This window comes from Hemicordylus capensis, chromosome 5 (genome assembly GCF_027244095.1).
Source record: "Hemicordylus capensis ecotype Gifberg chromosome 5, rHemCap1.1.pri, whole genome shotgun sequence".
In the NCBI taxonomy this organism is placed as follows: Eukaryota; Metazoa; Chordata; class Lepidosauria; order Squamata; family Cordylidae; genus Hemicordylus; species Hemicordylus capensis.
The window spans coordinates 128,521,255-128,535,412 of record NC_069661.1 but is presented as its reverse complement, the minus strand read 5'-3'; the positions used below and the strand labels follow the sequence as shown (position 1 = coordinate 128,535,412).

The following is a 14,158-nucleotide window of genomic DNA, read 5'->3' as shown; positions in this document are numbered from 1 at the left end:
CAAAAAGCAAGGTTTTTCATAATAGACATAGTTATTTTAATTTATTTGAACTTAACTGGTTGATTTAATCATAGGAACATAGAAACTGGGTAATCTGCTACATTTGGGAGTCCTAATTTGTGCTTCTACTGAGCTCCTCCCATAACTTCAAGAGGACAAATTGCAGGCCCATGTTCACCTCTGTCAGCCCCTCAGAAAATGAGAGGTCCCTAGTGAGTGAGGGAGATAATGAAAAAAATAGGGAGGGGTGGAGCTGCCCCCCCCCCAGTAGCTGGGGGGCTCAGGTTCTTTGAACCCATCAGCTCAATTATAGCTACACCCCTGTATGGACCTATGTTTGATGACTAATTCTCAGGCATTCATAGTCCCTTAATCTTTCTAGCATTAATGTTGGCAACATGTACACTATACTCTGTATGCCACATGTGTCAACCAAGCCAAAGTATTCAGAAATTCATCCAGTTTCAAGCTTGAAGGAATCTTTTGCTCCCACATGCTTGAAAAGGAATAGTGTCTTAGGCCTTGCCAAATCAGTTTGATCTGCAATACATGAAAGAACTTAAGTACTCTCTTTCGTCTTATATATCATTATTTAGATCACTGAAGTAGGTCCAACATGCTCAATAAAATTACCTAATAGGTCTGATCTAATGCCCACTGAAGAGAACATTCTCCCTTTATACTTGGATAGTATATAAATATTGATCGTTTTTATTTGGCCTCAGTCTGATGAGGTGAGTGTTGCCCAATATGAGCTTAGATGTCGTTATATGGGGAGCTGTTCCATTACACAGAGAGCAAGGGTCTTGCGCCTCCTAAGAAGAAAAAGAAACCAACAATTGTTTAATAAGAGAGGTTGTCTATATTTTTAAGGATGGAAATTGCAAAGATGTTAGAAGTTGGCAAATGCAGCCCCAGCAGCATGTCAGTAGTAATATGAAGCAGGATTGGCTCCAAGTTTTTGTGAACCTGAGGCAAGATGCATGGAGCCCTCACCACCACAACCACAGCCCCCTGCCTGCCTTCAGGCATCTTTCTCATTCATACACATTCACAATTTTCAGGACAAATATAGAGAACTAGCTTAACCTGCGCAGGGTATCTGCACGCTAGTACTTGATTGCTCCCCTCACCCCCTGCCACAGCCCCCCTCACCTCAGAGATCTCTCCACCCTCACCTGAGCTTCACTCCTGCTCTTCCTCCTCCATCTGGTTGCTTCCATCCCCCTCACCCCTTTTGGTCACTCCTCCATCTCTTTACTCCACTATCATCATCGCTCTTGGCCACGGCAGTGTTGCTGGTGCCTGTTGGCCAAGCTACAGACCCCTATCCTCCCCACACTCACCCGAGCCCCACTCCTGCTTCTCCCCACAGGAGCAGCAGAGCAGCAGTTGACCGGGCCCTTCCTTGCTGCTGCCACCTCCATGGCCGCTCATTCCCCTCAGGTCACTGACAGACCCATCCCTTGCCTGCCTGCCTCCCTCCTCCAAATACCTCAGTAGCCCCAAACAACAGCAGTGGTTGACTGGGCCCTCCTTGCTGCCAATAGGCACTGCCATGGTTGCTTGTTCCCCTTAGGCCACTGACAGGCTTGGGCCCATCCTTTGCCCTTCCTTCTTTCTCTCTCCCCCTCCCTACTTTTTCTTACTTCTCTCTCCTCCACTCACTCTTCCCCTCTGACGTTCTTCCCCTCCTCCCTCCCTCCCTTCCATCCTGTGTTAACAGATCTTGTTAAGAACATCTTCCAACCAGTAACAATTGCATTTCAATTGACCTTAACCATCATAGGCTTCTCCTCCCTATCTGCATATGAAATCTCCACTGCCCAATCACCATGGTGCTTCTGCTCGCGAACTCGCGCGAGATCTGCCACACACAGGATTAGCCACGGGTATGCCATAGAAAATGATAGATAGATAGATAGATAGATAGATAGATAGATAGATAGATAGATAGATGTGGCTCTCCCTTCTTATCACTCTTGCTCACTCTCTTGTCTGTTGTGGCGGTGGGGGGGGGGAACTGATGTAGGGAGAAGAGTGGAACCACCTGAGCCAGTGGTTGGAAAGAGATGATGATGATGATGATGATATAGTCTGATGGGAATGTTGCCTTGGCAATGGAAATGAGAGCTTGATCTAGGACTGAGAATGAAAGTGAGGAGAAAAGGGCCACATTACCAGAGCAATGAAGAAACACTCCCATAACTGATATGGGAAGAAGAGGAGCGTGTGGTATGTGCCATCTTTGAAGGAAAACTGGGGGGTGGGGTGAGGAGGAGCACCAATTTCCACAGTTTGATTGTGTCTAGAAGTGGAGGGAGTTCATGAGCGAACAGCAGCAGTATCTTGTGCCACTACCACCACACAATGACAATTTCGGGGGGGGGGGGGTTAGTAAGTGCTGTGCCCCTCTGACTGCAGTTGCCTAACAATGGACCAGCCATGAAGGAATGAAAGGGAAAGCAATAAGCATTAAAACTAGAATCAAGATCAATTGCCTTTAGTCTCTCTTTACAGAATAAAATTCTAAAATTATATGCATAAGTGTGTTTGTGTGTGTGTGTGTGTGTGTGTGTGTGCGCGCATGCACAGTTAACCTGCCATTTCATCCCAAAACCGAACTCCAGGACAGCTTAAAGATTTTTTTATTATAATACAGTCTAAAAATCTCAAATAAAAATTAAAACAAATTCAAATAATTCAGGACATGAACAACCAAAACACAAGGAACAGCCAGTCCATATTATAATTAAATTATCTCAAGAAGCCAGTTCAAATAGCTTTTGAAATATGTTCTCAATTGCGTTCTTAACATTACTTCCTTTATATCAAAACACAGGGAGTTGTGTCAGATAATTCTTGCTGCTGCTGCTACTTCTACTGACAATTTAATAAAAGTTATTAAAGAACATTTTTCAGATGTTCGAAGTGCTTCATGTATATTACTTCAATAATTATTACAACAGCCCTGTAAGGTCAGCCAGTAGAATTATTTCCATATAACCCAGAGACGCAAGTTTTGGGTGGTATAGAGAAACTTGTCCAGAGAAACAAAAACTTGCCCAGAGATTCATATAGAAATATGTTAAATAAATAAAATAAAATAAATAGTGCAAACTGAGCTGAGCCTGTGAGAATAGTGGCTTGACTAAGGTCCCCTCGTGGTGCTCATGGCTTGTGTGAGATGTTTTTGAATCGGGCACTTCTCGACTCGTGCTCCTGGCCCCTACACTATCCCTGCCTGATTATATGCAGGCACTCCCTGAGTTACAAACATCTATACTTACAAAGCAAGCTCCAAAACATACTACATTAAGGAAGTCTCCAGCCTACAAAAGCCAACCTGCACATACAAACAGGTCATCACTCCTGGGTACTATATGCATTCTGAGTTATGAAAATCCAACTTCCAAATGAGCTTTTGGACCACAACCTGTTTGTAACTTGAGGACTTCCTGTATGTCTACCTTGTAAGAAGAAGAATATGTATATGTTGACAGGGATATTGACCTGAGGCAGTTATCTCTATAGCTCTTGCGTAGAGGAATGCACAATAGTAATGTATACCTTAATGACCAGCACCTCCACCCATAGATGGTGCTGCAGGCCTTTCTTATTCTTTTGTTTCTTTATTTTATGGTTGTATATTGTTCCCTAGTGGCTTACTCCACATTCTGGGTAGGTTGCATATATTTGCAGTGGTCAGTAAAGCATCCTGTTCTTTGCTGCACTGAAGCTTGGGACTGATTTTACCATAAAGTCTCTCGATTTGTCTTTTATTCTCTTGAAATTGTAGGAACATGAATGCATGTCTGTCTTGGTGCTTATTCAAGCCTCAACATTATTCACAGCTAGAAGAGATTTTGGTCTAGGGAAGGGGTGGGAAGGGAAGCCTGTTCCCACCTACCCCCGCCTGAATTTGCCCTCTCTCCTCCCTCCCCACCTGGGCTTTTGCCTTTCATGGACTTCTCAGGGCTGAAGGATTATGGTAGGGCTGCACAATTTTGGCCCTGCTGCAGGTGTTGGACTACAACTCCCATATTGGCCACTGTGGTGGGGATGATGGTCCATAAACAGCTGGAGGGCCAGAGTTGTGTAGCCTGGATTATGGCATGAATACTTGTTGTTCTCTTGTAGGAAGAGTAGCACTAGTGATGTATAGAAACCTGTAGGGCTTCCGGTTTGAGATCTCTGTTGCCTGGCATTTTTGCAAATATTTTCAGGTTTTAGAAACATTGTAACTACAGCTTTGAGATACTAATGTAAAGTTGAGCTATGACTGGATTTCCCCTGAAATGTCAATGTAGGAAAAGCAACAATGATGCAGTAATACTTCATAGTGTGCTCCTAGGAAGCCTGGAGTTATTTGGTGGCTTATCAGAAGATCAGTACTGTACTCTTCAATGGGAAAATATATAATGGCAGAATTATTTCTTCGAGGAGAGTTTGCCCACCATCACCGATCTTACCCTTCCATATGCTGTCACAGGGGCTGATGGATGTGTTCTAGGAGGTAGTCTCGGTTTTCCTTGGCGGATGAAGTCCAACAAGCCTGGTTAATACCCTGCATGACATAAGTGTGTGTCCTAGAATATGTCACAGGCAGGGCCTCCATGGCAGATGTGCTGGAGTTCCTCAGCAGACCAGTTGTGGAAAAGATTCCCTGAAGGTATAGATGTTTCTTAACCACTGCTGTAATAGTTGCCAACAAAGAAAGTTACCAACAAATTCCATCTTAAGCAATATGTCAGGTGAATCTCGAACTTTCTGCTTGAGCAAAGCATCTCAGGAGTTTCAAGGGAGCGGTCAATGAAGTTCTCAGGCCTTTCTCCCCACACCTCCAGAATGGCATTATTGTCCCCAGACCCCGGCCGCAAGAAGACACAGACAATGGATGGTGGGTAAAAGGCCAAAGCTTTATTGAATATAAAATGATAACTATAAGTGGACTGGATAGGGGTAAGCCCCACTCCCTTAGACAGTGCGAGGCCTAGCAATGACTGGGTTCAGACTTCACGTCCTCCCCCGTGCCTTGCTTGGGCGACACACCCTGGCTCAGGAAGGCAGCATGTGCGAGCCTGCTACCTCCCTTTCATACCTGACCCCAAAGTGTGGGGCGTGGATGCTTCTAGGTCTTCGCAAGCCCCAGACCGTGCAGCCCAAGGGCCTGTGAAGTCCTGAAGCAGGTTCATGGCGAATTGTCCTCCCTGGGCCACACAAACCACAAGGGAGCAATTGACCAATCACCCGTTTAACTATCCAAAGGTGCTCACTGGTGTTCCAACCCAACTAATTTATCCCCAAAACCAACACTGTCCATGCCCAGCCGTGACCTAACTATCTAAGGAAACCACCCTGAAGCAGAACAAAGTAGGTGGGGGGGGGGAACCCAACAAAGCCAAAAAACCCCAACAAAGCCAAAAATTCCTAATCGTTGGAAGCCAAAAATTCCTACTTGGTCCCCAAAAGGACGAGCAGCCACTAGGCCCACTCTACCACCAGGTTGGGAGGGTGGGGGAATCCTGCTCCAAACTGAGAAGTTTGGGGCGGGGAGATGCTGAGGTGGCCATTTAAGCCCCGCCCCTGTCTCCAAGCCCCAGTAGGCTTCTTCTTGGAGCCTCGTGCAGGGGTCTGGGACAAATCGCCCTCCCCTGTGCATGAGGCGAGGGGAGGGGGCAGAGTTACCAAAATTTTGAAAAAGTGAAATGTGATGTAAACATCAGGTTTCCTTCCAAGGAAAAAACACTGGAGAATTTTCAAGGGAAGACAAATGAGTTTCTATAAGATGAGGATTTCTGCACATCCCTAGGGCCAAGTGTTATGTGGAAAAATTTGAGAATTTGGAAGAACACGGAAATAATTTAAATAATACTAATGACATTTCTCACAGACCGATTTGTACACTGCTGCATGTGCCATAATGCAGCTTATTGTGTAGCAAATTTATGTCTCAGTGCTGTGTTTAACAAGTGCTATGGAGCTTCCAAATGCAGCCATGCAGCTTTCATCCAGGATTAATATTGCTATCTCACCAGTTTGAGGTTTCCCCATAAAAGGCAAGGAAGCTGCCACTGAGCAAAGGTTGTAGACCATAATATTTGCTTTTCTATTGCCCAGACTGTCATGGTGCATTAAAATGTACTCATTGGGATAATGGTCTCCATTAATATCCATGGTTGTCATGCATGCATAAACCCTGGCAGGAGTTATGATGAGAATATGGATAAGCTTACTTTCTTCTGCAAAGCGGATGTTTTGTCCTTTTGATAAAGCTGCCAAGTCAGGAAAGCCTATTTAACAATGTCCATATTCATCAGAGATTCAGTTTGCACAATACTAGTTCCCCCTTATTATGAAGGAATTTATAGGAGGGTTGTAGGACAGGTTTATGCATCCTGTTAACCTTCTGAGTGGACCTGGTTTAGGTCAAAAATGTGTTTGAGCTTGTTCAGTGGTGTAGTTCTCAAAGGAGAACTAATATGAATGACTTTAATGGATGAGCATCCCCCAGTTTCTACCCTGTAATTAGCTCAGCCTCAGCTATTTCTGGTTTTCTTGAAGAAATCTTAGAAATATTCAGGATTTCTTACCAAGAGTTCTCTGCGAAAAGTTAGAATGACAGGGCACCTGGGGTTGTTTCCTGCTAACCTTTCCTCTTGCCGTCTTTCATATACAAATGTTCCCTTGTGAAGTGGGAGGACTGGTGGTGAAAAGAGCTGACTGTCAGTATCATTCTAGGCCTGGACACTCCAGAGTCACAGAATTTTAGAGTTGGAAGGGACCTTGGAGGTCTTTTAGTCCAGCCTCCTGCTCAGTGCAAAAAAACTGCTACAGCATCCCTGAAAGATGGCCACCCAGCCTCTGTCTGAAGACCTCTAGAGTAGGAGAGCCCACCACTGCATGAAGCGGATTGTTCTGCTGTCAAACAGCTCTTACAGTTAGGAATTTATTCTTAACTAGCTGGCCCAGGGCAGAGCATCTGTGCGCTAGTTTTCCCTGCCTCTTTCCCTGTGCTCAGTGCTCCTCACATGTTCGGGGCTCCCCCCGCTCCTGCCAATTGTCACCCCACCATTCCCTATTCGCTCACCCAGAGACCTCCTCACCCGAACCTCACTCCTGCTCCTCCTCCTCCTCCTCCTTGTAGAAGCAGCGGCGGTTGACCGGCCCCTTACTGGCTCCTTGTTGGCCTGTCCCACCAAGCACAGGACCACCTCCCCCAACATTTTACCCCCACCAGCTGATCCGGTCCCCTGCTCAGGCAAGCCAGAACCACCTCCCTTGACATTAAACCCCACCCCGGCTGTTCCACCACCACCTCCTTCCAGTTCCCACTGAATTCTCGCAAGAGGGGACTTCAAACTCTTGCGAGATGTGCCACATACCACCTAAGCCTTTTATACAGAGAGATGTCTAACTTACATACTATTATTAAATAATGTCTAACTTACACATCCTGCTCCTTCAACTGTTCCTGATAGGAAAGGTTTTCCAGACTCCTCACCATCTTTGTTGCTTTCCTCTGAACCTGTTCCAGTTAATCAATATTCTTTTTAAATTGTGGGGCCAAGAACTGGACACATTATTACAAATGAGGTCTGACCAGCACAGAATAGAGTCCAACTATTGCTTCTTATGATCTGAACACTGTACTTCCATTAATGCAATTTAAGATTTAAGATTGCATTCGTTTTTCAGATAACATCTATTATTACTAGCATGCATGGAAATTGTAGTTCCCAGTGGTCCTAGCCCATTTCATCAGACTAGAAAAATTAGGAAATAATATTTTCTTTAATTTGTACTGGAAATTACTGTCTGGCTACTTGCCCTCCTGCCTCTTTTTTTCTTCCTACCTGGGTAGGTTAACCATGTCCAGCTTTAGCACAGGGAGTGGTTTGAGCATTGCCCAGTTTCTCTCCGTCCCAAGCTGCTTACTCTCCATGCTGTCCTCCCTACGGAGGCTCCCAACACTCACTATCCACTAGGGATGTGCAAATCGATTTGGGTACAAATTGATTTGTACCATTGATTTGGGCAATTTGGAAACAGAACAAATCACCCCTGTGGTCCATTGTCTAGATTTGGGTCCAAATCGAATCGTGCCAGATTTGATTCAAATCAATTCGAGATTTGGATTTCTTCTATTAATTTCCCCCGATTCCCTGCTTTTATTTTTATTTTAAAGCTAAGCTCTAGCCCTTGTAGAAGTGGAGTTATGGAGTAAAATGTATGGTCACTATTTTTCAAGTGTTTGGATTCTTTGGTGTATAACAGGGTTGCTGAACTTCGGCCCTCCTGCAGATGTTGGCCTACAACTCCCATAATCCCTGGCTATTGATCACTGTGGCTGGGGATTATGGGAGTTATAGTTCAAAAACAGCTGGGGGGGCCTAAGTTGAGTAGGCCTGGTGTATAATAATTTCCCTCAATGAATCCCTATGAGGATTCATTACATACCTTCATTTATTCTATTCATTTGGACTGTCTTTGGACAGTGCCAGCTGTCAACTGCCATATGCCAATTTGGACTGTCTTTGGACAGTGCCAGCTACATCCCCCTCCAACTACATCCCCCTCCTACCCACAACATGCCAACTACATCCCCCTCCTACCCACAAGGCAGTAGGGTACTACTTAGTTTATGTTCTAAGAATTTTTTCAAGTGTTTAGACTCTTTGGTGTCTAATAACCTTTCCTCATAATGAATCCCTAAGAGGATTGTTTACACACCAGAGTCCAAACACCTCAAAAATTCCTAAAATATAAACTGAGTACCCAATGGCTTTTGGGTTGGGGGGGGTAGTTGGCATATGGGATGCCACTAATTCCCCGCCCTCACCTGCAAAGCAGTGGGGTCAAAATGAAGAGAAGAAATGAAAGTGTTTAATGAAGACACCAAATAGTCTAAACGCTTCAAAAATTACTAAAAAATAAACTGAGTACCCGACTGCCTTGCAGGTGGGGGGCTATAGTTGCCACATGGCCATTGACAGTGTCCAATGTCAGTCAAAACAAACAGAAGAAATGAAGATGTATGAAGATGTATGAAGATGTATGAAGAAATGATGTATGAAGAAATGAAGATGTATGAAGAAATGAAGATGTACTCCTCATAGGGATTCATTATGAGGAAAAGTTATTATACACCAAAGAATCTAAACACTTGAAAAAATAGTGACTACACATTTTGCTCCATAACTCCACTTCTTCAAGGGCTAGAGCTTAGCCTTAAAAAAAAAAAAAAGCTGGAGACCTATGTTAGGGTTAGGATAGGGCAACTTCAAATCTCCATTATTTCCTGTGGTGTAAATATACAGAATCATTAAAAACTAAAACTAAAAACCCATTAAAAATGAACCAAGTGCACTACTTCCTTGAAATTCGGATGGTAGATGGCACGCATGGGGTGCTACACACTGCTCAAATTTGGTGCCCCTAGGACCTTTGAAACTGGTCTGAATCAATCTGAATTCAAATTGAATCAAATCAAATCCAAATAGAATCTGGGGTGATTTGGGGGGACAGATTCAGACACAAATCAAATCATGGGTGATTTGATTTGGGCACAAATCGAATTTAAAAAAATGATTCGTGCCCATCCCTACTAACAACCAGCCTCTTATCATTGTCTGGCCTCTTATATGTCTCCTTGCAGGCGCCCTTTCCCAATTACAGGGCCAACACCCCTCTTTATTATCCCTTAATCCCCTGCAGCTGTCATCCCTACCTCTCCCTCTCCTCCCTCTTCCCAGCTGGGCACCCTCCCTGCGGAAGGTGCGCTGATGATGTTGTCTCCACATGCCTCCCCCTTGGCCTCCTCAGTCCTCCTCCTGCTTTGTCCCAGTTCTTGGACCATACCTTCGGCCGTCCACTTGTCACAGAGGGCTGTTGGGGCTGTGCTCCCGCCTGTCAGTGTTCCATCCTCCTTCTATTGCTGCCAGTCATCCATCTCTGCCTATTTGGAACACGGTGCTGCCCTGTCCTTGGACATAAGGATGGCCATCTTGTCCAAACAATTACATATGCCTTTCATCCTTGTGGCAACTGATGCTCCTGATCATGCTTGAGGCTTAGGAACATAGATTCAGGAGGAACCTTGAGCATACTGTTATAGCCCCCAGTCCATAATTCAGATTCATCACTACACAGAGTGGATCCCTGTTCAGACTGGTTAATAGCAAGGTTTTGTATCTGAGCACCAACAGACAATGTCCAACAGCCATTGAGCACCCAGAGTCAACTTTAATTATTGTGGGTGAGCTAGGATTGCCAGAGATTTTCACCTAGTGCAGTAACTGTAATGCATTTATACAAAAGATTGCCCTTGAAGATGGTTCAGAAATTCCAGTTAGTTCAGAATATGGAAGCCAGGGTGTTCACTAAAGTCCAGTGTTATGTGCATATAACAGCTGTCCTAAAATATGTGAAGTGACTTTTCCCTAAAAGCCTTGAGAAAAAATTATTCAAAGGACTTTCTTTTCCCATATGAGCCTACCTGTAATCTAAAATCTGCATTGGAGGCTCTCTTCTAAGTTCCTCTGCTTTTGGGGAGTAACCTGGGAGAAGGCCTTTCAGAGGTGGCACCCAGAGGTGTATCTAAGGAAAATAGTGCCTAGGCTAAACACTGAAATTGCGCCCCCTGTCCAAACATCTGACACCCACCTTTCAGATAACTTTACCATAATATCAGCTCAAAAATACAAGTCAAGCTCGTTAATCTTTTAATATTTCAAAAACTATTTAGCAGTGGACTTAGCCAGACCAAGAAAATGCTGGAAAACTACAAATTTCAGTACACTGGGGCTCATGAAATACCCAAATACTATGTGGAGGTGTGCTTGGAAAACTAAACAGAAGTGCCTGTCTAATTCTCTAATATGCATTGTAGCATCACTATTACATAAGTTTTAAAAATAAATGGAGAATTTGACTTTTCCAAGATACTCTGAAAATAATTAAAGGCTATGCAGAGTAAACTGTGTCACTGCTTGGAATATATTCTAGTCTTTCAGAATGACAGTTAACATGAGGGAAAGAGAGCAAGAAACTCCCAGTGGGCCTTATTACTAAGGATTTCACACTGATTCAAAGACAAACTCACCATTAATAGCCATATTATTAAGACATCACATTTAACTCACTTATCACAAGAAGCAAAGTAAGAGCAAATGAATACAATCCTAGCTCATAAGCTTCAGCTCAGTATTCACAAGCCCTGATTCTCTGTACATAGTGCCAAACTGAATATGTGTACAGTGACATATATATATATATATATATATATATATATATATATATATATATATATATATATAAAAATAATTTTTTAACCTGTAGTCCTTTTGGGGGGCTTCCTAAAGGCCGTGGGGGGTCTGCAAAGGTTCCCCCTTCCCCTGCTGGCCTCTAAGGCCTCACAGGGACCATTTGAGCATGTCCGGTGGCCGTTTTTTAAAATAAATTTTGTTTTTAAAAAATGGCCGCCGAAAACAAAATGACCACCGTGCATGCTCAAATGGCTTCTGCGAGGCCTGGCATGGCCTAGGGCCTCACAGAGGCCATTTGAGCATGCACAGTGGCCATTTTGGTTTTGGCAGCCATTTTTATTTTTTTAAAAAATTTTAAAATATGGTGCCCCACTTCAAGTGGCATCCGGGGCACGTGCCCTGCCTGCCCCACCCAGATATGCCCCTGGTGGCACCTCACTTGTGGAAGGTGCTTTCCAAACAGGATGGAGGCATCAATGGCAGACTTTTTATAAGTATTGTAGCCTGACAGCTGTTTATTTTATTCTTCTTATCTGGTACTTTTAGATCATTTATGTAATTGCTGATTTTGTTGTTTTACTGTTTTATGGCATTTTGTTTTATTTCCACCTTCAGTTCATTGAAATTAAGTGGTTATAAATTCTTGTCAGACTCTCAGTATAGCCATCTGCCTTCTGCTGCCAAAGGGGATTGAGGTGGCCTCTCAGCCGGGGTATCGTTAAGGCTTAGAGGCAGGGCTTGTTCCATTCACCAGCCCTGCCCTAGTGTTGCTACCCCCAAGGCTCAGTGAGAGTCCCAGGGCTCCTTTGATGCCAAGCCCTCCTCCGACTGGCTCCTCAGAGCTGGCCAGTCTTCCCTTATGTAGCTCCTGACAGCTAGGGCAAGTCTCATGAGATCTCACGAAGTTATGCTGCCTGTTAATGGCGAGGCAATATCTCCCTGCCAGAGCCAGCATGAACACATCCAGGTAGGTGTATTGATGTCTACTACCCTCCCTATTGGACCCTCCCAATAGGGTCCTCCCTGCAAGACTCAGATCGGGGAAGCCCCAACATGAAGTTCCTCACATTCACCTTTGAAGATTGGCTCCACCGCGGGGATTTCTCTACAATTCTTAAAGAAATAATCCCATGTCTACAATGCAATATGGGGGGAAGCAAGTCATTTCCCCAGAACTGGAGACGAGCCCATCATGTACATAATGGTACCTTTGCACTCATAGTGGAAAGATGTTAACCAAAGTGGATGACATTTACTGTGTTGTTGCTTTGTAACCAGCCATACTTCAGTTTTATAAAGGCACATAAAATAATTTACCCATTGAGGATTATGTTACAGTAAATAAGTTTTTAATAAAGTGCTTGCTACAGCATTTACCCTACTGTAACAACCATTTCAATGCATAATATATTTTGCCATCAAGGTCATATTCTCCATGATGCAGTAAATATTTTATCTGTTGTATTGAAAATGAGAGAAAGAACTTGTTAGAAGCAGATCAGATATAAAAGATTGGTGTTGATTTATCACTACAACAGTGCCCTAAAGCTGCTAATATTTCAAAAGAAGGCATTTGCTGAAGTTGAAGGGACTGAAACATTTATAGTGAATGCCTGAGGTTAAGCAGCAGAACAAACAAGGAATAATTATAAATAATTACATGCACCTGTAAAGAGATGATAAGTTCTAAGGAACTGACCCTGAAAAGGCTTCAATAAACACTCCTAATCACAATTATTTTCCATCTGGATTTGTTTCTTTAAAAATCCCATAACTATTTCTTTATAAATCCACCTATTTATAAATTACAGTAAACAAAGTATAGAAGGATTAACATTTTTCTTACAATCTTATATGGAATTCATTAACACAGGAAGTAATGATAGCCATTAGTCTAGTTGGCTTTCAAAGATGGTTAGACATTAACAGCAATTCAGAACCATAATTAGATCTAATTCAATACAGTTCCTATGGACAGCATTTTGTATCAAATTGTTTTCAACTAGGATGATATATCAGTAATGTAATATACATTACACTGCTCCAGGGGCAAACTTCAAAATGAATATTTAATTCATAAAGTATATTAAAATAACTTACATATTTTCCCACAAAACATGTAAGCTAAAACAAAACTGAGCAAACGTTTCAGTGCAATACACCATCCTCAATTTCTCCATTAGCATACCAGCTGAATGCACTTAAATACAGAAGCTGAGAATAGAAAGCAGCAAACAGATAATAAATAACACTTGAGGGAGGAGAGAGCAGACCTTTTGCAGAGTAGATATTAACTGTTTCGCTGACCAAAGTATCTCATGGCTTCTTTCATCTCATCCTTAGCATTAATATTAGGTTTAAATTGCCCCGTGAATATTGCATCTTTGATCAGCATTGCTAAAATTGTTTTCTATCAGCATCGCTTAAAATTGGCACTATCCAGTATGATTTCCATATTGTATCATGCTGTATCAAACTCCATCCAATGATTGGATGGCTGCTTTTATTCTTTTGCCTGTTGTTGCTGATTATGTCAACCTGCTTGTTGTCAAATCTGGTTTTGTGCCATCTATATATATAATTCTCCTGGGTGTGCCTTTAGAACGTGCGTCCCGGCAGCCCAGCTGATTGGCTGGGCTGAGGGGGCACCTGATTGGGTAAGGCGCACCCAGGAGAATTAACTGGCTGGGCAGACGCGAGGCAGCGGCAGCGGCTGGCGGGCCCAGCTTGGCCGCAGATGTTAAGGTGGCACGTGGCCACGGCAGGGGCACTCTGCCTGCTGGCCGCGGCGGGAGCACTTGGCCCACCGACGGCGGATGTGGTGGGGGCACTGGGCCTGCTGGCGGCGGTGACAGCCGCGGCGGGGACACTTGGCCCCGCCGGAGACGGGG

General features: G+C 43.7%; 1 protein-coding gene across 1 annotated transcript in view; it reads left to right on the top strand.

Moving 5' to 3' along the window:
* Positions 1-14,158, top strand: part of ANO2 (anoctamin 2) — a 277,547-nt gene that overhangs the window by 144,640 nt on the left and 118,749 nt on the right. The gene's annotated exons all lie outside the window — the stretch shown is intronic.